We start from the raw sequence: 23,229 nt of genomic DNA on the forward strand, positions 1-23,229 counted from the left end.
AAGTAGTTTGGCCATGGGCTCATGTCCCTAGACTTCACTGGTCTCACCAACATGCCACATCACCTGGTGAGATAAGGGAATGACCTACTGATGACTCTTGGCCCACCAGTTTTCTACCTCTGGACCAGATCCTTTTCAAAACCCCTTTCCGATCTGATCCTTTTGAACTGCGTGCTTTCGTCAATGACCCAAGGCCCACATGCGATAAATATATTGCTTTTTCTTCCTTCCTTCCTTTCTTTCCCTTTCTTTCTTTCTTCCTTTCTTTCTTTCTTTCTTTCTTTCTTTCTTTCTTTCTTTCTTTCTTTGAAGTCTCAATATAGTGAACATTGAAATGAGTGTTTGAACTAGACTGGAGTGTACATTTTCAAAGGGAAAATAGTTTCAAACAGAAAAGCTTATAATAAAATATTGTGCTAGGCTAGGCCTTTCAAATTGTGGTTATATTCAAAGATACATAAGCAAAAGCATTATAAAGAGAGATTTGACCCTAGATAATATCCTACTGGATAGATACCAAAGAAGAGAGTAAAGTTGCTCTAGGCAATAAAAAAAAGTCTCCAATTCAGTACCTTGGCAGAAGGGAAATTATTTAATGATCTTTAACATTAGCCTGATCTGTGGCGGGTTTCACAAACCCAGCTATGAAGTACATCTTCCATCAGCAGAGGGTTCAGGGACACATGCTTTAATTAAAGTTAGATACTTCGAGGATAATTAAAGGTGTGTCACAAAATTCTACAGACAAGATTACAGAACTCTGAAGCAGAAGCTAACCAAAATAACTACACCTTTATTTTCAATAAACGGGTTCAGGAGCGCCTGGTGGCTCAATTGGTTGGGCAATCGACTACAGCTCAGGTCGTGATCTCATGGTCTATGGGTTCGAGCCCCACGTTGGGCTCTGTGCTGACAGCTCAGAGCCTGGAGCCTGCTTTAGATTCTGTGTCTCCCTCTCTCTCTTCTCCTCCCTGCCTTGTGTTCTATCAAAAATAAACAAACGTTAAAAAATTTTAAATAAATGGGTTCAGCAATTTGAGAGATGGCGGGGAAGGTAGTTTAGTCTTGAGTAGTAATGCCCATAGACATTCCATTCAAATTGGATATAAGTGAAAATTTTTTCTTCCAGTTTTTTCTCAAAATTCAAAGGTAACACCCTAAGAGCATAATCTTAAGTGTTCTGTAACATGGCCAATGGAATCTGCTACAGTCTGTGCCCATCGATTCTTCAGTCAACAAACGCTGTTTGGGTGCCCCCGTGTGCCCAGAGATATGTCCAACAAAGGAGGACTGAGATTCACAGCACGCAGCCCTGCCCGACCTTTCCAGACAGGCAGAGGAGACAACCTCCTAACAATGTGTATCCCCACCTGGCCCAGCTGGGGCACCTGTCCTCTACCATCTCTCCCTTTTTTTTTCACTCTCAATTTTGCAAAAACAGTTCTCAAAGAGAAACAATGTCCCAGGTGCTCCTCAGAAGGAGCCTCTCACAGATCTCCACCCCTTCTCATTCTTTTGAGTTTCTACTTTGGAATTTTTGTGTGGTTTTCGGCACCCCCAGAAAATGCTCACTTAAGAAAATCTGAAAGATAGGATGACGTCATAAAAGAAAATTAATCCCACGACACTACTGAACAAACAGCGGATACTAACACATGGCTTTGTTGAAGTGTCATTTGTCCCACTCTTTGTAGGGACTGCTGTTGGGTTTTGTCCAATGACACACAGAGGCAGGTGCCGTTGTCCACTAAACACCTTACCTCCGGTGTATTTCTGTGTTGGTACAGTCCCTTTTAAGCATCACTCTTAATGGTTACATTACATTTTATCCAGCGCATATCCTTATCGACCCGTTCCCAGTGTGGTACATCTGGGTTGATTCTAATTTTGGACAATTTCACAGAGAACTATGAGAAACATCTTTGTGCATCAAGGGTTTCCGCATTAAGGACTTTTCCCCCTTAGGCTAGATTCCCAGAAATGAAATGGCTAAGTCCAAGGGTACAATAAGGCTCCTGAGACATACGTTCCGGTGTGTCTGAAGGGCGGCATCTAAACAGTGAAGGCACCTAATGAGCAAAAATGGACAGAGATGATGGTGTGCCCACCGGCGATCTCCCATTTGTGCAGGTTCACCGGGAACACCGCTCTACACTAAAGTTAGGCCTTTGCTTCCACACCAAACCCCAAATAATTTTAGATTCTTTTTAAAAACCTGTTTTTGCCACTGCCTAGGTTTTCAGTAAGTCCCTTTCTGAGAAAGGAGTGTTATATGCCCACACTGCCCAGGCTGTACATTGATAGTGCTTCCTCAAAAATTTTTCAATTTTATCAGGCTTATCTGATGTAAATACTAAGTACCGAATGCCTGTCCTCCCAAGTCCCAAAAGCTGATTTCTAAGACCACTTCAGAATAATGAGTCCAAAAGGGCAAAAACACAAGATCTCAGCCTCTGTCTCGGTCTGGCAATTAAGTGAATTTCTCACATGTTTCTAACAGAAGGAATGGAAACACAGCAAGACATCCCTTCCCCTAGAAAGATAATTATCTGAGGAGTTCTTCCATGAATCTGGAGAAGAATCACTTGAAGAAAATTAATGCCAGGTGGCTACAGCTATGTTTTGAGTTATAACCCAGGGTTGCCCCCCTATTCAGGAAGGAGACGCTGAAAATATTTCTGATAAAATAGGGTGTTCGGCTAGGCCCTTCAAACTGCGGTCATATTCAAAGATATTTAAGCAACAGGATTATAAAGAGAGTTGACCCCAGGTAATATCCTACTGTGTAGATAACAAAGAGGAGAGCAAAGTTGCTCCAGACAAAATTTTTGACTTCCTTCTAACCAACAGAGAGCTAGCTGCTATGCAGAACAAGTCTAACCTTTCCTGTTGAATGATAGTCAATTCAGCCATGGGAAAACATTTAAATAAATTTAGAACAACTTGGGTGTGTGGATGCAGTTTTTTAACTGTATATTTCACTAAATCTAACTATGAATCAAGTAATTCTTTTTAAGGTTACTCATTTTTGAGAGAGAAAGAGACAGAGCATGAGCAGGGAGGGACAGAGAGAGAGAGAGAGAGAGAGAGAGAGAGAGAGGAAGACACAGAATCTGAAGCAGACTCTAGGCTCTGAGCTGTCAGCACAGAGCCCGACGTGGGGATCGATCCCACAGACAATGAGATCATGACCTCAGCCAAAGTCAGATGCTTAACCGACTGAGCTACCCAGGCGCCCCTGAATCAAGTAATTCTGATGAAAATTTAGCATCCAAATTGAGATCTTCCATGACTGAAAAGTACACATCAGATTTCAAAGAGTAGTACAACAACAAAAAAGAAGGTAAAGGAAGGCATTAATAATTTTAGATTGATTATATTGATTGGGACCTAAGCAACTTGGTGAGAAAAAAGAAGGTAGAAGAGGTTTGGGGGTAAGATCAGGGTTCCGTTTTCAAAGAGTTGAGATGATTATTACACATCCAGGAGGAGAGGGCGAGTAAGTTATTCGAGGAGTTTGAGAGAGAGGTCTTGTCCAGGGATAAAGGGTCAAGGATCACTGGCATAGACGGTATTTGAAACCATGAAATAAGACCGAGGTGAGGTCTGTAGGGAGGAAATGGAAATAAAAAGGCAAAGCGGGTCAAAGGCAGCCCTGGGGCCTTCCAACATTCAGAGGTCAAGCAAAAGACAGAGCAGCAGCTAGAGAACTACCAAGGATGTAGAAGGCATTTATGAATGTATCCTCCAGACTTAGGGAAGAGAGCATATCGAGGAAGAGGGGCTGACTGGCGGAGTCAAATGGTGCTAATGGAACAAGAAGGATGAGAGTGAGAACAGCCCTTGGGTTCAGGAAGGTGGAGTCGCTCACGGATCATCAGGCAGTTGCTGGTGGAGCTGGTGAAACGGAGCTGGCCATCTGCGGCGGGCAGGGTGGGGTAACACAGAATGGGAGGAGGGAATTTGTGGACAGTGAGACTAGACAACCAACTCTCTTTAGCTGTTTTTGTATATAGGAAAACAGAGAAATGACTCAGAGCTAGAGGTAAAAGTCAGTTACAGAGGGAGTGTTTTCCAAGAAAGGAGAAACAACATGTGTGTAAGCCAACAAGAATTATCTGGTAGACAGAGAAAACTGGCAATACAGAGGGAGAATCGCCGGAGTGATATCTTTGAGTATTCATGGTAGGAGGGGCTACGGGGCCAGGGAGCGGAGGGTCTCACTTTAGATCCAAACACAGATGTTTCATAGTTAGTCCAGAACACAGGGCAGAGTATGTAGATACAGAGGAAGGCAGGTGGGGGGTAGATGGTGGAGTGAGTCTGTGGGAGCTCCCTCTGGATGGCTCCAGCTTTCTCAGTGAGAGTGACAGCGGGGACACTTTAAGAATGAGGATGGAGAGGTGAGCACATCTGAGGCAAATGGGAAGGCAGGGGAGAGAGTGTGAAACAATCAGTGAGGAGAACGGGAGAGGGCCAGGCCCAGGGAAATATCAGGCACCCACCCGAAGCTCATGGCCATACGAGGCCAGTCAACTGCTTGTGAGTTTTCCTTTGGCCACATTCAGTGGCAAAGATGCAGGCAGGGAGAGGCAGAGATGGGGACTGAACCAGAGAGAAGGATGCTGTCCAGGAAGGGTATGTGAACTGAGGGTGTGCTCCAAAGATTGACTACAGGGCATGCCACGAGTTATAGGCTGGAAAAGGCAGAGGAGAGGACCTCAAGGGTCTAGGGTCATGGGCTGAGAGTGAGGAGCACTGAGGGACTGCCGGACTTGGAAGAAGACAGGAAAAGGGTTGGAAGACGGAAGTTGGTTGCATGAAACAGATTATGAAGGGCTGGCCGTTACTGGGAATGAAAGTGTCCATCTGTGACTGTGGAAGTCGGTGGCAGGACGGGGTGGAAGACAGAAAATCAGAGCAAAGCAGGTCAAGGAACTGGGAGGCCTCGATGTTAGAAGGATTCCCTACCTGTATACTGACGTGCCAGTTCTAAGGCAGGAGCAGTGCTGCAGGGAGTGGTGGAAAATCTGGAGCTGAAGTCATCAGGAACTGAAGGGAAACAGCCCTGGAGTCAGGGGGACTGAAAAACGGGGATAAAGAGCACGATGGGACGAATCCTGGTCCATTCAAGGCAGAGTGGGAGTGGGACCATGAGTCGCAAGGGGCAAGAGGGAGAGGGAGGAGTGTTTCAAGTTTCCTCTTGACCAAGTCAATGGAGAACAGAAGGCCAAAGTAGACGTGACCTTTAACCCAGCGTGAGGGGCTCCTTTCAACTTTTATTGAGCAGGGGCAGATTGGGAGCAGGGTGCCCTGTGGCGCCTACCGTGGACGGTGAGGATACCAGAGGAAGCCCAGTACTACTCACGCTTACAAACCCCTACTGCCTTTTGGGAGGGACATGGGTAGAGCATCTGGAGAGGGCAAGTCTGAGTTCTAGTGTGTGGTCCCCAACATGACCCCTTGTTTAATAAATTAATAAAGAACCCAGAACTAGACTGCCAGATCAGTCTTCCCCAGTTGCTAAATTCCTGTTAATCATGAAGTTATTTTATACAAAACATTAAATAAGTATGCTTAATATGGTTCAGGAAATAAGACTTTATCAAAGTGCAACCGTGAACGAGAAGCTATAAAAATTACATTTATTTGAAAAAGTTAATGGAAACTCAGTGGACATACTAAAAAACAGACTAGACACAGCAGAGAAGATAAGTGGTAAATTGGAAGAGAGAGCTGAAATAATAACCCAAAGTGCAGCCGGAAGAAAAGAAGTAAAATAAGAAAGGAGTTTAAAGGACCCAGATGATATAGGAGGAAGGTTCTGATCAAAGTTTCAGGAGAAGATAACAGAGAATGGGGAAGAGAAGCATTCAAAGAAAAAAATGGCTGAGAATTTTCCAGAACACTGATTAGACAGCAATCCTTACATTTAAGAAGTCCAGTGATTCTTGAGTGGGACAATTAAAAAGAAGCCCATTACTATATATGTTATAGTGAAACTCAGAACAACAAATACACTAATAAGGAATTAAAACCAGCCAGGAAGAAAAGATTACTACAAAAGAACAATAATAGTATTATTAGCTGAATTCTTGGAATGAAACAATAGAAGCTAGAAGACAGTGGAATAAAATCGTCAACACATCACATACTATGTGAAAAAAATAATAATAAAGTGTTAAAATCTGACTAAAACACCAGACAGCACTCACATTTACATTGGGGAGGGAGGTGATCAGAGTTAAGTATAAAGTCCTTGAATTGCTCAGGAAGACAGAAATGACTCTGACTCAGTTTGAATTTTGTTAAGGTAAACACGTATGCTAAAATTACCATATCATAAACACTAGAAAACAGAAATAGAGCATAAAGTTTTGAATAAGTGAGAGGGGAAAGTGTAATGTGGGGTAGAAGAGAGGATCTAAATTATACTGAAAGCAACTAGATAGAGTAACTAAGTATATAAAAGGTGGGACAAAGTACAACGGTAAAATAGAACCAAATATATTAATGGTAGCACTGAAAATGAATGTATCTTTCATATTAAAACATACAGGTTAAAAAAAGCAACTTTATGCTCTTTAAAACAGCTTCACAAGTGAAATAAAAATATACATAACTGTTGGCAGTGAAAATATAAGAAAATGATAAAACAGGCAAATACTAAGCAAAAGAAAACTGGCATAGCTCTATTAGAACAGACTTAAAACCAAGGGGCATTACTGGACGTTAACAGGGTTATTTCATAATGATATAGGTTCAGTTGACCAGGAAAAAAAGTAAACTAGAATGCACCTAATAACATATTGCTTCAAAATATACAAAGCAAAAACTGAAAGCAGCCCAATATGAAATTGACAAATTCATTTCTATATATATTCTCCCTCAATAACTGATTAATTAAGCTGCAAAAAAATGAGTAAGGAAGAGGGAAGATTTGAATAACACAATTAACTGGCTTAAGCTAATGAACATATATTGACTACTGTAACCAGTTCCTCTTTTTTCACGAAAACATGGGAACATCTGCGAAAACTATGTAGTAGGCCATAACACAAAACTGCCACAAATTTCAAGGAAATGGACTCACGTAGACCACATTCTCTTATCACAATGTATCAAAATAGAAAAAATAATGGCTAAAAGGTTCTGGAAATTCAAAAAACAAAATAAAAGCATACAAAGAACTCATAAGTCAAAGAAGAAATCCTAGTGAAAATGCGAAAAACTTACATGTGAACAGTAAAAATGCTACAAATCAAAACTGGAATACAAATATCGCTAAAGCAATACTTGAGGCAAATTGATTGGGCTCATGCATGTGTATGTAAGAAGAAAGGCTGGAAGTTAATGAGTTAAATCTTGTAAAGGTAAGAGATTATAAAAAGAATGAAGTCAAAGAAAGTAGAAGGAAGGAAATAATAAGGATGAGAACAGAGATTAATAAAATAAAAAAATAATGACACAATAGAGAAAAGAAAGCCAAATTCGGTTCTTTGGAAAATCTGGGGGAAAAAAACTGTAACTCTAGTGATATTGATCAAGAGAAAAAGGAAGACAGCACTAAGCTGTGGGGGTAGAAAGTGGTGGCCAACTCTATAGGCTTTCTTATCCCACTGTGACCTAGAAGGAAGTTGGGTTTTGTGTCCATCCAAAAGCCCCAGCCCTCCTGAGAAGTGGTCTTGACTGAACCAGCACAGCACATCTGCCCGTCTCCAAAGCACTCCCACTAGATCTCACTTCTTTGGGAAGCCCTTCCTCTTAGGGGAAGCAATTTTAACCATCTCCCTGATTAGCCAAAAATGGTGCTGGGCTCTTTTTGTTTCTCATTCTCTTAACCGGTTCTGGATCATTTAAAGAAGAGAAGGGGAAGATAACAGCACTGTATTGGCATCCACCACCACCAGCAGTCTGAAGGGAAGGAAATGGAGGCAGAAAGTGAGGGTGACCACAGTGGGAAGGGAAGCATCAGGTACCTGGAAGCTGAGGGGGAGAGATTCGAGACTGGGAGCCCAAAGGGACAGTTAGGGGATTTCCGAAGCATTCAGACACCAGACTGCAAGATCTGCCGTCCTGGGAGAGGCACCTGACATTTACTGGACTGCAAAGCCGAAAAACCAACTCGCAGATTTCTAAAAGACTAAACAAAGATTCAATTAAAACAGCATTTTTTCTTTTTCTTCTAATTAGCCATAAAAGAGACTAATCTTGACTCTGCTGGTTACATGTCATTCTAGTAAATCCCTAATGATCAATAAATTGCTTTTCAAAAAAAGGCAAAACACCCAAACCACATTTATATAACACAAACACAAAACAGCACCTTCCATATTTTCTGAGTCTGGAGCTACACAGATAAAGTGAAATGACGCTTGAGACAATGGTTTTCAAGAGGAGGTTAGGAAGATGTTTGGGGCGAGAAGCACTGCTTATCCAGACTGTGAATCTTCAGAGAAAACAATGTAAAGAGATGGGTAATTTTCCTTTTCTGCAGTGATACAGATAGTACATCCAAGCCTAGAAAATGACCCTGCACACTTTGAGGGAGTTCTATTTCATACCACAAAGAAAGAACCGTATAGAATGACATGGTTATCTGAGTCACGAGTCAGTGTCAGAAGATGATTTGGGGGCTCTGGCAAACAGCCACAACAGATCCTGGGGCCATGGGCGGGCACCTCCGTCCTCCAGGCACCCGCCCTTCCTTGCACATCTTGCGTTCTTTTCTCAAGTGTCTGCTCAGTGAGATTAAATTGTCAGCCCAGAGAATGGATTTGTGCATCCCAGCTGCAGATCGCGTGTCTGTCGTATCTGTGGCAGTACGCTGTAAATCACAGCCACAAAAGAACTTTCTACAGAGTGTTTTTCTTTCCCCAGCTGATGATATATAAATATATACAAAAAAAAAAAAACGAACTCATAATTACTGACAGAAGAAAATGGGGGAATATAACACATGGTCGAACACCAAACCAGAAACAGTTTTCAGACAGCATTTACGCAGTTTCATTAGGCTCTTTTTAGGTCCCTTCCACAAATGCAGACTTGATTCTCAGAGTACATTTGAATGGGGTCAGGTTTCTTTCAATAAAGTTTCCAGCCTGTTTCCAACCAAGTTACTCACCCAGCTTTTTCCCCACTAAACTTCTAGCAGTTTCATGCTGTTCTGGTCTTACTTCTATGTACTTCTATGTAATCTTTTTTATGATGCAAGTTTCTAAATGAAAAGGTCAACGACCTCTGAGTTTTGCTAAATGAACTTTAGGATAGTTACGTACACACAAACATACATACCTATTATGTTTTCTTTCAACGCCTTTGTTCTCTCTTCTCTAATAGTATCGGTTCCTTTATGGGACAGACACTATCCATACACAATGCCACGGAAGTTTAACTGAATATGGCCGCTTTGGAGAGCAAATTGGCAACAGGTCATCAAGCTGTAAAACTGCATATAATATGATCCTGCAATCCCACTTCTGGGCACAGATCCTCCAGAATTTCTTTTTCATGCACATAAATACATTTCCAGGATGTTTATTGCATGTATATATGTAATGGCCAAAAAATACAGAGATAATCTAAAGTCCATCACGGAGGAACAGCTTTTTGAAATATGGTATTTTCAAATGACAGAATATTTAACATTAAAAATATGAACATGATTTGTATAAAACAATCTGTTCTCTCTCTCTCAAAAAAAAAGCAGAGTGATAATGCAAGTTTCTTTTACAGAAAGTAAAAGAGAAACAACCCTCATGGAAAATTCTATAGTGAAGTCAGCTTTGAAGAACCAATAAACATGAAGATATGTTCTGTCTTACTAGAAAAGAAAAGCTAAACGAATAAACAAAACAACCCAGGATTCTGGCTTTTTTCCTTTGCCCGTGAAACTGGAAATGATGATGAATAATTGTATTTATCGCTGGCAAGTCATGGGGATCTGTCATACTCATATACGACTAATAGCAAAATCAATTTATAAACTCTCCTGGGGGGTTAATTGGCAATGTGTACCAAAAATGTAAGGAAAAGTAAACAACTTTCAACAAAGTAATTCATACAAATGAAACAGAGATGTGCACAAGGATGAAGTTACAATAAAAAGTATAAAGTGCTTCAGGTTTTAACAAGAAGAAGGATTTGTTAAATAAATTACGGTACATAAATGAAATGAATTATTACGAGGATACAAATGTCACAGAAGAATAATCATTGACTTTAACATTGCTCGTATGTTGTTGAATTTAAAAAATGATCCTATATGTGTTTGAAAAATCATATTCAAATGGTCCTTATTATTCAAGATATCTGGTGCCAGAGAAGAGTCACATAAAGTGAATCCATTTAAAATGGAGACCAAATTATGGGAAATTAAAAGTTTTGATTAGCACAATATATATTTGAAGAAAAAGAAACACAAAAATATAGTTTATTTGGTATTTTACCAAATTTCCGTAATAATATTTTTCATTAAAATGGACCTTTAGGAAAGATCCTAAAATTCATGTCGAAGCCTAGGGGGTCAAGAATAACCGAGACCATTTTGAAGAAAAAAGCTAAGAAGAAAAGATTATACAGCCTTAATAATTCAATAAAATGGTATTAGCTGAGGAATCATAAGAGATTTAATAAAGCAGAGTTTAGAAACAGATCCAAAAATGTAACAAAACTGGCATATTATGGAGACTGCAATAAAATAAGTGAGAAAATAGGAAACTATTCAATAAATGATAATGGAAGAAGTGGTTTTGAGTATGGAAAACAATTAGATCCCTGCCTCACACAATACAGAAATACAAATTTCAGAGGAGTTTTAAGATCTGAACGTTTTCTCTAGTAAAATATAGCAATGCCTAGAAAAGAAACTTTGAAAACCAAAATGTATTTTTTAACAATCTCTAAGTGAGGGGCACCTGGCTGGTAGAGCATGTGACTCTTGATCTCAGTGGTGTGAGTTCAAGCCCCACACTGGGTGGAGAGATTGCCCAAAAGTAAAATCTTTAAAGAAAAAAAAAGACTCTCAGGGAAATCTAAAGTAAAAGTGAAATGCAAAGTGAAATACAGTCTATGCTTATCAGATGAACCAAAATCGAAACATCTGATGCACAAAGATATGGGGACACAAGGAACTCCAACACAGTGCTAGTAGGAATGTAATGCGGGCCAACTACTACGGAGGGCAATTTGCAAAACCTGTAACAGACAGATGTTGAGGCAGGCATATCCTACTACCCAGTTATTCAACTTCTGGGGATATATATCCTAGAGACACTTACACATTTCTACAAGACCTTATCAAGGATAGTCCCTGCAATATTTCTCATAATAGCAAACAGTAAAAGTATCTTTTTGTCCATCAGTGAGGTATTGATGATACCAAACAAGGAAATATTATGTTAAAATGCATCAACTAAACTTTCAGTTATCAACAAATGCTATCAACATATGTTTTTAAAACAATGTTAGGTGAAAAACAGCAAATTACAAAAACAAATTAACAGACCTTCATTTACATAAATTTTTTTAATGTTTATTTATTTATTTTGAGAGAGAGAGAAAGAGAGAGAGCACACATGCAAGCAGGGGAGGGGCAGAGAGAGAGAGGGAGAGAGAGAATCCCAAACAGGCTCTACACTGGCAGTGCAGAGTCCGACGCTGGGGCTCAGTCTCACGGATCGCAAGATTATGACCTGAGCCAAAATCAAGAGTCGGTTGCTTATCCAACTGAGCCACCCAGGCGCCCCTAAAATTTTAAACATAAAGTAAGACTACACATTCTGATGAGCACACACTCAGTCCCAATGTTGCAGGCTGCATGCACTCAACCCCATATATATCCATATATCCATATATATATATAATATTATATATATATTATATTATATTATATACATGTATATATATAATACACAGATATATATGTGTGTGTATATGTGTGTGTGTATATATATATATATATATATATATATACACATATATATATAAAATACAGGGATATATATGCATACATGGTCCAGCACATGGCCAATATGCAATACTCTTAGCATGGTGGCCATCATGAATACAGTCTTCTAGGCAGCATCTTGATCACACGGACAGTGAAGGGAAAAGGCACTAGAATGGTCTGCTTAGCCCTCTCCATAGCTGGATACAAAAGCCCACACCCTGTGGTCTCCCCTTCTGACTTGGCCCCCACCTCTGTGTGGAACACAGAGGGCATTTCAGAGGGCAGCAGTCTGACTACACCTATACCTATTTATTCTTCCGAGTTCACCATGGACAGTGCGGTGTGACTATAGTTACCTGGCTCAGGAAAGAGAACTCCTTCTCTCATACCTTTGGGGGAATTCTGGGGTGAAATGAATCCAAAATAATCACAACACACCTGAGCTAGCTTCTCAGTCAACCCTCTTTAAAATCCCAAAGAGAGGGCCATAATGTCCCAACTCCACCTTCTCCAACACACAAGCCACCCTCCTAAAAAGCTGGGATAGGGTTCGATCCGTGGATTTAGGGTAGCAGGCGCCAGAGGGGAGGCCTGCCTGCCAAACACTTTGGAAATCATTTCCGGAGATATTGAACTGTTGGATTTTATTCCTGGGATTCCTTACTGGGGGCTTGGGAAAGAAGGCTCCGTAGTGCCGTTCTCCAGCCAAGGTGGCGCCACCATGTGGTAACAGCACAAACAGCTTATAAATCGCTCAGCCTTGAAGTTCTGTGGTCCTCTACCGATTTTTAACATTGAGAAATTCACAATATTCCCATTTTTATGTTTCAAATGAGAATTAATTCATATGTTTTTTCATTTATGTTTTCTCATGATACTATTTCAGGTCTGCTTTATTCAAATACACTCTATGAACAACCTGGCTTCAATTTCTCAGTGTCGGTGCTGTTGTATCTGCGGTCTGGCTTCTTTGACCACCCAAGAACCAGCTGGGGGGCGAGGAAGAGACAACCAGTTTAGATTCCACCTAGATCTTAAGCCCAAATCCTCCCTACTAGCTTTCTGGACTGGTTAATGTGCAACTACCTTTGGTTAGCATCCATTAAAAGAAGAAGTAGAAAATCACCAAGCAGCTTCATTTTACCTTTGACACTAAACTGGTAAAATAAATAATAATGAAAATAAAAATCAAGCTCACCTGAAAAAACTAAGCAGGATGACGGTTACCCTTGAGGGCTAAGATCTATGGAGGACATGGGGAGACGAGGAATATTCTAGGTCTTAATCTGGGCAGGTGCAGGTGTGTCCAGCTTGTGAAAATCCACTGAGAGTACAGTTCAGATCTGTGCTATTTTCTGTTATTATGTCATAGCTTAACATAATGTTAAAATAAAGTCACCAAGTTCAGACCCGTCGTCCCTCTTTAACTTGCCTTTGAAACAAAAGACTGTATAAACAATAATAACCCAAAACAGGGGATGCCCATTTCTCTCTGAGAATGGGCTGCCCCAACTGATTTCAGTCTTCCCCAACTGATTTCTGAGAATCAGTCTGCCCCAACTGATTTCTCTAAAGACCAAGGCCACAGAGGAGCTCTCCTTCTATCCTTCTGGACAGGAAGGAAGGAGACAGGATACAAGCCATACCACTGTTTACACTGCTGAGCCTGGCTAGCCCTTCACTTTTCCCAAAATGAGCAGACCCTGGAGCAAACAACTGTCCCTCCCCCGCCACAGGAAACCTAGGCCACAAAGAGATACACACATCTCCACAGAGATACACTTCACCTTCACAGAGACAACACCCCCCCACACAGATACAGTGCTTCGCCACCACCACAAACAGCCCCCAGCCCGGCAGAGACAGCCAGCTCCCTGCCCACAAAGACCACAGATGGGGCAGGGGGTAATTAGGAGAGATGTAGCTGCCCATGGCCAAGTGAGAGACATCAACTGGAAGATGAAAAGTAGTATTTTCAAAGTCTTGGCAGAGTAAATTTCTCTAGAAACAAAGATTTTTACATCTGTGCCTAGGGTCTCAGAGACTGCTGCAAAAAATTCTTGAAATCACCTCCACTTCCACCCACAGCTCAGATCGTCTGGAACCATCTGCCTTCTACGTTCACCTCCACCATGTCCCCTGAACCCTTACCGCCCTGGAAAGACTGAAACACAAGGATTATTCTGCTTTATAGATTTTAAATATTGAGGCCCGGGGGCGCCTGGCTGGCTCAGTCTACAGAGTATGCGACTCTTGATCTTGGGGTCATGAGTTCAAGTCCCACATTGGGCACAGAGCTTGCTTTAAAAAGAAAAAAAAAAAAGCTGAGGCTCAAAGATGTTTGTCAGGCATCCCAAAACTATCCAAGTAGCCATGTGATCGCTGAGTAAGGGCGGGGTAGGCTGAGTTGGAGGGACAGAGAAACAATGTCAAAAGAGGAGGGGTAAGTCTCTCCCGAGCCCAAAGCTCTGAGAACCGCCCACAACCCACTGGAACTGCCTCAAAGGGTCTGGAATAAACGACAGACATCCGGCAACAGTTACACATTCTGGGACTGGACTCCACCCTCCCCAGGGAAAGTGTGCAAGCAACCCAGATCAAGGGGCAGGGAGTAGGGAGGGCAGGAATGAAGCCAGACTCCAGGCATTTTCCTAGAGCAGATGGGAGCCAGGGTTGGCTAAACCAACAGCAGAGCGAACCCGCTTCTCTTATGAAGTCCCTGGACCCAAACTGACATGTCCAGTTCGTCTCTCCCATACTTATCTTGGGGACAGGGCTTGTCTGGGAAACAGAAACGGAGCAGGACTGCTCTAAGAGCAGGCACCTAGAAAATGCCCCTACCCCGCCGAGACGTTAGCAAATTAAATGACTGGGATTGGAGGGGATGCTGCAAATGTCTCGGGTCAGGGATTTCCGCCGCGGAAGCGCTCGGCACCGCGCTCACCCCAAAGGTCCCCCACGAACGCCCCCAAACCTCTGTAGGGTCCCTTGGGACGGGCTCCCGACGTCTGCAAATCCCGCGGACTTGGAGGGAAGGAAGGAAGAGGAAGAGACCGGGATGAAGCCGAAGTGACCACCCACCCGCCGCAGCGCGCCCCTCCCCAGGCAGTCCGCGGACCCGGCCGGAAGCGATCGGCTAGGGTTCTCACTCCGCGCACGGGCCATGACCTTGAGTGAGTCTCTGATTAGCCCCATTTTACAGAAATTGAGAGTCCGAGAGAGCCAAGTCCGCCGCGCTGGCTGCTCCCGGGCGCTTACCCGGTGGTTCCAGGCGCCCGGCGGATGCACCTGAAGCGTAGTAGGTGCGCGGCGAACCGCAGCCCGGGAGCTACGTGGCCAGCGGGGAACGGCGAACGCGAGGGAAACGCAGGGACGAGCCCCGGCCGCGGCCAAGGGGGGAAAGGGGCGGTTGCGACTCTGCGACGAACCTCGAGCAAGTTCAACGCCCCCGCCCCCCCGCAAGCCCGTCCGCAGAGGCAGGCTGGCCGTGCCCGGGGACCCTCCTGGTTCAGGACTCGCACGGGCGTGGGGGAGCGTGAGAGGCACCTCCACACACCCACCCCCGAAGTTGCGGCAACGCAAGGGGGACAGTGGCGCAAAGCCGCCGGAGGGGAGGAGACGGTACTCACGCGGGGTGGCCAGGCTGGAGCAGGTCCCTGGCCAGGGTCACCGATGGCGGCCGCGCTCAGGCCACCGCGCCTCAGGACGCCCGGGGCACCTGCCGCAGCGCGGCGCGTGGATGAGGGAGCTGCGAGCGGCGAGGCAGGGGCGCGCGGGTCGCTCGGCGCGCCGGATCTGAGCTGCAGCGCCGCGGGGGCTCGGCCGCCAGAACCGCAGCCGCAGCGGGAGCCCGGGAGCGGGCAGGAGGCGGGAGCGCGGCGGTGGCAGCGGCTGCGAGGGAGGCGCCCGCGCCGCAGGCAGCCGGGGCCAGCCTGGCCGCAGCCGCCGCCGACACCTGCTGGCCCGGCCGGCGGCCAATCAGAGGCGCCCGGGGCGGGGGCGCGTGCGGAGGCGGGGCGGGGGGCGCAGCTGGGCGCCCGGCCGGAGGGGCGGCGCGCGCTCGCGCCTGCGCCGGGGCACGGGGTGCCCGCCGGGCCGGTTCCTCGGAAGCTCCCCGGGCGCGCGGGCGGCACGCGCCGGGAGGGGCGGGGCGCATGGGGAGGAGGCGGGGCTGGGGCTGCGCGCGCCCGGGGCGGGGACCCGCGCCCCTTCTCGGGCTCTTCCTGGCGGCGCAGTGCAGTGCTGGGGCCACGGCCCGGGAGCCCCTAGGTGAGACTTCAGGTCGCTATCAGCCTTGGAGGAAGGTGTTTCCCGTCCCCTGCCCCTGAGCCCCGGGGGCCCGGACCCCCCCCCCACAGACCGCGGGGTGACGCGTCACCCGAATCCGGGGTGGGCCTGGCTCTCCCAGCGCTGCCGCTCGCCCTCCGGAGTGTGGGCGCCCTCTCTCCCGAGCCTCACCAGGGCCGGCGTGGCGCTTCTCCAAACACAGCTCTTCCTCTCTTCACAGCCCCTGGGTATTTAAAGTCACCGTGGTGACCCATTCCCTGAGCTGGATTCCTTTCATTCTCCCGGGAACGTGCTGTGTAGCGACGCCCAGTCGTTCAACACGCCCCGACTGGGTTCGCACCCGGCTCAGGGTCCGCCCCGGGCTACTGCGCGCGCAAACCTCCCAAGACCCCTTCGCCGTCGCACCGCCGGGTTAGTGAGCCCGCGCTGCCAAGGATGCCCGAGGCTGGCCGCAAGTGACGGATGCATTCGGGCCCCTGCCAGGGGGTCCAGGTCCTGGAAGAACGCCCGGGAGTTGAGAGGTTCCCCCCCCAGGCCAGGGCTTCCTAGCGCCTTTGCATCCTTCAGGCACAGGGCCGAGAATCTTCCTGAGACTGACTGCCTCAGCCCCTGACTGAAAACACATTGTCGGTTTTAGCTGCAGCCTGGGAGTCACTCCATCAAAATAACGCGTTTGTGGAGCTACCCTACGCTGGTGACTCCTAAAGCCCTGGGAATCCTCTCGCAGGCCGGTGGATTAAGAGTGTCCTCTCCGTGTGGATTTGCTCAGTAGAATTGGATGGCTCCTTTGCTGATCTGTCCGCAGCAGAAAAAAGAAAAGAAAAAGAAAGGAAAGAAAGGAAAGAAAGAAAAAAGAAAGAAAGAAAGAAGAAAGAAAGAAAGAAAGAAAGAAAGAAAGAAAGAAAGAAAAAAGAAAGAGAAAGGAAGAAAGGAAAGAAAGAAAGAAAGAAAGAAAGAAGAAAGAAAGAAAGAGAAAGGAAGAAAGGAAAGAAAGAAAGAAGAAAGAAAGAAAAAAGAAAGAAAGAAAGAGAAAGGAAGAAAGGAAAGAAAGAAAGAAAGAAAGAAAGAAAGAAAGAAAGAAAGAAAAAAGAAAGAGAAAGGAAGAAAGGAAAGAAAGAAAGAAAGAAAGAAAGAAAGAAAGAAAGAAAAAAGAAAGAAAGAGAGAAAGGAAGAAAGGAAAGAAAGAAAGAAAGAAAGAAAGAAAGAAAGAAAGAAAGAAAGAAAGAAAGAAAGAAAGGAAGGAAGGAAGGAAGAAAAAAACCTTTAGGAAGGGAACTTGGAAGGTAAAATGAGTTGATTTCTCTAAAGATCTGATTTCCTCTCTTAAAGGGATTTTATTAGCCACAGACGGGCTAAAGTGGAAGAAAGTTTGTGTTTTGTTCCTTTTTTCTTTACATTCAGTTTTAATTTTATTTACCTGTACTTGAATACCATTAGCATGGGACGAAATTCAGAAAGTCCAAATGGGTACACAGGTAAAAAGACACCCTCCCACCCATGCTCCCGGCCTCTCATTTCCTCTCCCCGGGGGGCCCCATTGCTGTCCTGTTCCCGGTTACCTTCCTAGAGAAAATGTAATCAACCAGATGTATTTGTCCAGTGTTCCCATTTTTGCCTTTTGTTATGCAGAATGGTAGGTCTAACTTTTGGCACAGGCCAGCAGAGTAAAGGTGTGACTTCCTCTCCACCTGGGGGTTGCCCAGTAGTGGCTGCATCCTGGCAAGAACGGGGACTGGGTTCGAAGGTTATTTGACACTATGCAAGTGTTTGCAAAACTGTCCTAATATATAAATTCGCCACTTTACAGCCTCTTTCAGAATCAAGATCCTAACATCTTTCCTAAGTTATAAACATTTCAAAAGAAAAATAAATGCGGAAGGGTTCAGCGATCTGGGCAAGGTTACAAATAAGACAGGAAGAAAGTACAGATGGAAATCCAGGGACGTTATGCACAAGAAAGAGCCCCAGTTCCCTTTTTGTTGTCTTACAGGGTCAGAAACAGGCACAGCTTCCATCCTTTGCCTGAGCTATTACTGACTTTTTTTTTTTTTTTAAACATTCCGTGAAAGGTTTGGCATTCGAAGATGATTTGGGTAACAATCAGCCTGCTGGAAGGTGACCTAAAGTGCTACCCCCTTGATTACTCCATCCTGGGCTGTCATTCAGCAAAATTTTACTGAATTCCAGCAATATCCATCCCTTCTTTCGCTTCTCCTGACTCACGGGTAGTGCTTGTTTTTCCATTTTTTTGCATCATCTGGACCACTGTAAAAGTTTGAATGGGTTCTTCCTTTATCAAGAAGAGCTCGTTGACTTTTGTGCACCAAGGATATGTATCTCATCTTTTTAAAACATAAATCAGACAGTCCATTTTTTAGCCAGAAGATTGATGAGTTTATACTGGCAGGAAAAGGACATGTCTCAGGAGGATTCTGGGTGGAATTAAAAGAGCATTAATCACAAAAGACCAGGGTGCTCCTATGACCTTACTGCTTCCTGTCTTTGTGACCTTGGACAAGTTACTTAACTTTGCTGAATCCTAGATTCTCTAAATTTAAAATATGGTATAATCCTCTCCACTGCCCGGCAAGATTATTATTATTGATACAACGTATGTGAAATTCTTGGCACATAATGAGATTTAATATGTTAGCTATCTAAAAACGATTGTTTCAATCTGGGAGAAAGTGAGTTTATAAAGGAAGTTTCCATACCATTTTGTGGCATCTGCTGGCATAGAAGCGATGAAACCTTTGCCCACTACTTTGCTGTCAGCCAAAACATAATATCTGACTTTCAAAAAACAAAAAACAAACATGTATCTCTACCTCTTCCATTCCACGTAACACTTGTTAGGTAATATTAGTTATTTGGGTGTATCACCAATCTCCCCAACTAGACTGGAAATGCCTTGAAGTTGGGACCATGTCACATCTTTGATTCCTATGGGCACCTGGAACATTATCTTGATAAACCGGAGACATGCAGTAATTATTTGTTGAATGAAAAGCAAGTGGGTGAAAGGAAAATTGGCTAAATTGGACCTCACCAAAAAATGTTTTAAACCCATTTGTTGTGTAAAAGACCCTATTAAGAGGATGAAAAGACAGTGGTATGCTGGGAAAAAATATTTTCAAGTAACATCTCTGACAAAGGACTTGTATCTTGAATATATAAAGAGCTCTCAACATTCAACAGTATACTCCCAAACAGTCCAATTAGAAAATGGACGAATGACATGAAGAGATATTTCAGGAAAAGTTGCTCAACATCATTAGCCAAGGGAAACGGAAGTGAGAACTACCGTGAGGTGTCACTACACACTATCAGAATGGGTAGGATAACAAAACTGTGACGACACCAAATCCCGGCTAGGAGACAGAGAAACTGTGACCCTTCACGCATTGCTGGTAGGCATGTACAAAGGTGCAACCGCTCTGGAAAACAGTGTGGCTATTGCTTTTCCGACAAAAACTGAACCTACCACACAACCCAACGATCTCACCTTGGGCCTTTGTCCTGGAGAAATGAAAACGTATGCGTTCACACCAACTTTGACAAACCAAGCCGCATAGGACCAGTCCTCAGAGCTCCACCCAGCACGGTAGGAGAGAAGAGGACCACAACATACATCCAGTCTGCATGCCGTACGAGGAAACAGGATGGAGTTTAGTGTTCACTAAGTGAGCACGCATGTTTTTGGACAATCCAAGGAGAAATGGGAGGCTTCAAAATGGGCATCCTGGACTCTGCTCTTCAGCAGTGATTAATTGGAAAAACAAAAGACATGTGACCATATGTGTATCTTGCGTTGATGAAATAGATCATACTAGATGAAACAGAACTGGAAATAGAAATGCTTAGAAAAGAATTCATTGTTTCTAGTAAGTACAGTATTTTTCTCCAAGGTGGGTTTTTTTTTTTTTTTGGAACAATGAATATTTTTTATACAGCTATTCATTCCCTACTAAATAATGGCTTCTAAAAAGCTTTATTGCCTTCTTTAGTAAAGTTGATTCTATCTTGGAAGGACAGTGTAGAAGTAATTATAGAATCTTGTCATTCACTGATTATAGTATCCAATAAGGAATCCTGCTGCTGCTAAGAGATACTGATAAAAAATGTTATTTCATGGGAGTATAGATGATTACCAACTTACAGAGCCTTCATTTGCGACTGTCTTCTCTTAGAATTTTCTTACTATAAATTAGGTCCCCACGATAAAGCCCAGGCTTGGTTGATAACCTCTACAGCCAAATCAGATAGAATGCTTCTCTGAACCCTGAACCGGTTGAGGTCTGAAGCAGCTGATTCAGCGTGCGGTTGTGCTGGGGACTAATAACATTAGCAATAATGCCCGGAAACTTAGCCAGTGCCCTGTGTGTGAGTGTGCATCCCCTTCGTGACAATCCTCAAAGCCTGAGGGATGGTTTAATTGCCATGATCTTATTCACTGAGGCTTTAGCAATAAAGTTGCCATTGCAGTGGCAGTCAGGCATCCCCAGGCAGGTGAATCTGTCCTCTTTCCCTCGCTGCCCTGCTCTGCATTTTCTTTATTCCATAGCACCTGTCACCCTTTAACACACTATTAACTTTCTTATTCTGTTCACTGCTTATTGTCTGTCTTCCCCACTAGGGCATAAGCTGCATGAGGGCAGAGATCTTTGCTTTGCTCACTGAGCCTAGCACATAGGAAGTGCTGGATAAATATTTATTACACGAATGAAGATGCCAGAGAAAATGCTCATCCACCAACATTTACAATTCAAAGATGTTCAGAAGCTTTTGCGCATGCTGAATATTCACATTGATTTTTTTTTTTTTTTTTTAGTCAGGTGACCTGAATTTTCATGTGTTTTGAAATTCTTTCCAGAGATGAAGCATTTCCATGCTGGCTGCAGTGTTGACGGTTCATTGAGGGTATTTCTCCTCTCAGTAATTCCCCCCTCCACTATGATCATCACTACCTTTAAGGCAGAGCCAAGAGGCTTATGACTCCAGGAGACAAAAAAGATCTGGAAGGAAAGGGGATATAATGTGGAGGAAGATTCTGTTCTGTAGAAAAGGAAAGGAGGAGAAGGAAAAGGGGTAAAAGATGAGGAAGAGAAATAAGGAGGAGAAGAAGGAAGAGGAGAATTAGAGGAGAATTAGAAGGACAAGGAGAAGGAGGAGGAGGAAAAAGAAGACATCTCTCTACCAGAAGAGCAAGGGAATCATTTGGAATGAGTGTGGTAGGTAAAAAATAATGCTGGTTCTCCCAAAGGTGCAGGACTGAATCTTGTGAATCTTTCTTGGTCCCCAGGGCGCTGAGAAGAGCAAATGAGGGAAGGTGGTGAGAAGATGAAAATCACATAGCATTTGGGGCTAGCGGAGTTGAGCCCCTGAGAGACTGAATGTACAAATGGACAATAGCCAGACCATAGATGACAACAGGACTCTGACCCATGACCTCTCCAGCAACCAGGCAGGAAGCCAAACCACAGCCTCTGCGGCAATCAGCCCTCAACGATCAGGACTTGGTCACTGGCTACTGGCTTCCTTATTTTTTGGCCCTTGCTTCCAACTTAGGGCCAACCGAGAAAGCCAAATACGCTCCAAAATCACGTAGGACTGCCCTGCTTTTAGGTAGCCTGCTTCCGGCTTCCTCGTGCTCCAGCCTGCAGTCAGGGAGGTTGCTGGAAGCCTTTCCTCTTTTTCATTATAAAGCTTTCCTATTCCCCTGCCTGCCTTTGAGCCTCTGCCAAACACAAGTGCTGAACAAAACGCTTCTGTTTATTTTCATTTGGGTGGTCTTCATTTATTTCCAGTTTTCCTAAAGGTTCTACTGAGACAAACTGCATTGCCCACTGCCACGGACCCCAGCCTTTACCAGGCGAGGTGCCCACAGAGGCCCCCTGTGCCTCGCCACTGTGGCTTGTCAGGTTCTCACCAAACACTTGCGAACCAGCCCTGGTCCTGAGCTCTGCTCTCTGGACGTGAAATTCCTCCACTATTTATTCTCAGTTCGGTACCTGGGTTTTGTTCTTGGTACCTATTGGCTTGGCATCCTTAATGTAATCAGGCTTTTTTTTATTTTTTACCCGTTTTGCTCTTTTGCGCTTCTGTTTTGTGTGATGTGCTCTCAAAAGTGTTTGCCATATGAAGGAGAATCACAGAATAGGAAACAAGCATAGGTCCCTTTGAGCCTGAGTTTGTGGTTCCCAGCAAAGCAAAGCCCATTGGGGCAAATTTTGCCACGTTACCTGTAAGAGGGGGTGAGATTTTCCTTCCATCACATTTTTTGTTCTTTTTGTTCTGAAAGCTTGGCTTTGATCCAGAGAAAATGTTCTCTTTGCTGAATGTTCTCTTCGATTTTCCACCTGCCTGGAGGTGCTGATGGTCAAGTCTGTGTTCAGAGGCAGCCAAACCATCAGGTTGGGGGCCAAGCTACAAAGTGCACAAGCATCACTTTACAGTGGGTTGCCTGCTCCCAAGGGACCATCTCATCTCGGTCTAAATCCTTTACTCCTCTTCCTCCAGGAGAAACTCCTCCTTTCTACCTGAACTCTTCTTATAATCCTAATTCTCAAAATATGGCACTTCTTCACCAGCGATGATTTGGAGCTTCAGTAGCCACCCTGGGAACACCTGGCTTGAATAAAATTGTTCATCTGGGAGGTGCCTTAGAAAACAAAGGATCCAAGATTTCTCAGATTTAATAGGCAGCATTTTTATTGGTATGCAGAGGCCTCCAAATGAAATTCTGATTGAAAAAATTGCTTCACCGTAAGATTCTTTGGCCGAAGCCAATGAGAAGCCTGACAATCCTAAGCAATGACAAATTAGACTCATTTCCTGAGTAAATTCTCCCTCTTTGTCCTCCAGTTCCCTCTTTATATCCAGCTCTCCTTCATCCCTCTTTTCCTTCTGATCTCTCTCCTTCCACACTTCTGATAACTTCTTTCTCTTCTTTCCCTTGTCCAGATCCCCTATCTTTTCCTACTGACTTT

The 23,229-nt window shown here is 44.2% G+C and overlaps 1 protein-coding gene across 3 annotated transcripts in view; it reads right to left on the reverse strand.

The window, feature by feature from the left end:
• The window catches only part of LOC122492129 (myosin VIIA and Rab interacting protein), a 375,178-nt gene extending 359,368 nt beyond the window's left edge, over positions 1–15,810 (reverse strand). For 2 of the 3 annotated variants that reach the window (XM_043595688.1, XM_043595687.1), the window contains exon 1: positions 15,583–15,810. The gene's annotated coding sequence lies outside the window, so the exon portion shown is untranslated. The remainder of the gene's footprint in view (positions 1–15,582) is intronic. The other variant, XM_043595686.1, reaches the window with a different exon arrangement.
• Between the last annotated feature and the right edge of the window lie 7,419 nt (positions 15,811–23,229).

The sequence above is a fragment of the Prionailurus bengalensis genome, chromosome C2 (genome assembly GCF_016509475.1).
Source record: "Prionailurus bengalensis isolate Pbe53 chromosome C2, Fcat_Pben_1.1_paternal_pri, whole genome shotgun sequence".
Taxonomy (NCBI): domain Eukaryota; kingdom Metazoa; phylum Chordata; class Mammalia; order Carnivora; family Felidae; genus Prionailurus; species Prionailurus bengalensis.